This window comes from Borostomias antarcticus, assembly GCF_949987555.1.
Source record: "Borostomias antarcticus genome assembly, chromosome: 4".
Taxonomy (NCBI): Eukaryota; Metazoa; Chordata; class Actinopteri; order Stomiiformes; family Stomiidae; genus Borostomias; species Borostomias antarcticus.
In genome coordinates this window covers 3,292,006-3,294,505 of record NC_140237.1, presented here as the reverse complement: position 1 = coordinate 3,294,505, position 2,500 = coordinate 3,292,006, and positions in this window count along the sequence as shown.

Genomic DNA, 2,500 nt, shown 5'->3' with positions numbered 1-2,500 from the left:
CGGGGACAGGCGTGGCCAGGGGCAGTCCTGGGACAGCACCACAGGCTCTGTGAGTCTTGTTCAGTTGAATGCCCTCATGAGTATTAACAGAAGAGCACCATATACATATGCACACATACACTCTAACATGTCGCTCTCTCCTCAGCTCAGCCCAATGGTCTCTGATGGTTCTGTCTGGCCAGCCCTTAGGTGGAGAAACACCTGATCATCAATATAGGCAGGCACACGTAAGTACAAATGCACATACGTTTCCATAGACGGGATAAACAAATGGGAATATTGATATTGAGTTAGCGGTAGACATGTGAGATTCATAAGACGCATCACTGACGCCAGTGACGCCACAATATCAGGGAAATTGAGCAATTGCTTCCCTGTAGTGCAAACTTGCAAGATTCGCTCAGTTATTAACCCTTCTTGCGTTTTTTGTTGTTGGTTTTCTCTCTCCTCCTTCCTCTCTGTGCAGTTCTCCTGTGTGCTGAGCCGCTATCCCATGTATTGCCACTGCTGACAGGGTAGAGCTCAGCCCCATGCAGAAGTGAGTGATGAGGAGAGGTAAGATCATTTTCCCGTTTTTTTTCCCTCCAGTTTTAGGAACCGTCTCAAGAATGTGTTCCCCACTTTTATGCCTTTAAATCAGGGTTGGAGTATTCCAGGTGTGTGGCCATGAACACCAGTAGAGGAGGGAACCAAGTGTCTCATTCTCTCTCCACAGTTGTGTGGTTGTAACCCCCCACTAGCTACATATTCATTCAATCTTTATTTAACCTCGTGAATCAATTGAGAGTAAGCTCTCATTTACAATGACGTATAATCACTCTATATTTGAACTTGTACTACAGGTGAGATAATCCTTTTTAATGGTCTCTCTCATTGCTGTGCAAGACTTGGGTGTTCTCCTGCTCTGAGTGCCCATTCTCCTATACCTCCCAGATCTACCTCCACAAGCACATCAAGAGGAGCCATGACAACCTCTGTCTCTGCTGAGGAACACACAGAGCATTATGAAGTAGCCAGTGCCTTGGCGAAGGTGTTTGAGCAGCAGTCATCAATGGATTAACTCCCAAGACACAAGGAAGAGACAGCGCAACACACGCTATGACTCCAGTGACGAAGGTAATATAATAAAGTGCATTCAACAGTCCCAAAAGAGTACTACTTGAGTTGACTAATCTGAGCTAATTTACCTCTACTATATGTTCCAGTGCCCAGGCAGCCGGTCGGCAGAACTCAGACCAGACCAGCTATGCCAGGTGCCAGAGCCGGAAGGCCTGCTCTGCCAGTTATCAATGCAGGTATCCATGCATGTTTGTGTTGGTGAAATGTCTATGCATATTTGCACACTTACAGTTAACTCATGTACTCAGTTCACTAATTCGCTCATCTCACATCTCACTACTCGGCAGTAGATGTTCATCGCCCGGGTCCTTTGAGCCAAGGCGCTGTGAGCCCAGGCCCTTCAGCCCTTCAGACGTCCAGGCACGAGCAGCATGCATCAGCGATTAGCACCCTGGCCAGACCAGGTCAGGGTCTGACATGTCTCATGTGGAGTTGATTCTTCCCCTTATGCCAGAATCACTACGCCGCCAGCACCATAGTTTCCTGCTCATCCCTTTATCCTCTGGTTTTCAGGTAGTTCTCTGATGCCATCGCCTGTGAGACCAACAGCTCCAGCAGGGTTGCCATCAAGCTCTGCAGATGCTGGTATGCTGAATTTTGTGAACTACTTCATGCTGCATGTAGGGATATACTTTGAGCTGAATATCCATTATGGGACCGTACAATTACTTATAGCCACATCTGTGTTTAATATCCAGACTTCCAGAGGATGATGTGTCAGCAGTTCTCCAGCGTCATGCAGAGTCTGAGGGAGATCGCACAGACAATGATGAGGCTGGAGCAGAGACTGTCCGGCGAGTCTGCAGACAGCTATCGGGGAGCAGTACTGGATGACCTGCACCCTGCTAAAACGGAGGAGGAGCTGCTGGTCTTGGAGGAGCAGCTGAAGGACAAGGATCATCAAAGGAAGATGGTGAGTAACTTCAAGGCAGAACTTTGTTCCTTATTTTTGCAGAGAAGTGTTAAGGAAATGTAAAAGTAAATGATTGTCTTTATGTTTTGCAGACACGATATCTGAATTCCATTGGCGGCAAAGATCTGCCAGATGTGGTCCGGCGGGTGCTGTCAGCCATTGCCATACACAGTGTGGTGTGTCTACAGCGTCCATGGGAAGAGGGGGAAGAAGCCTCTGAAGAATATGACCCTCTACAATGTCATATTACGTAAGGGATTGTTCATATTTTCGCAAAATAATACATTGTCTTTGCTTCATGCCATGTGCATTGAAACCATTCCCTTTTTGGTTAAAAGGTGCAGTTATGGCCTGTAAGCCAAGCACCACTGTGACGGAGGTGTCTGCCCAGCTGCAGGAGATGCTGAAACATGCCCCTGCTCGATTCAAAAAGGTATGTGATGTCAGGCAGTTAATTTTCTCGTATCC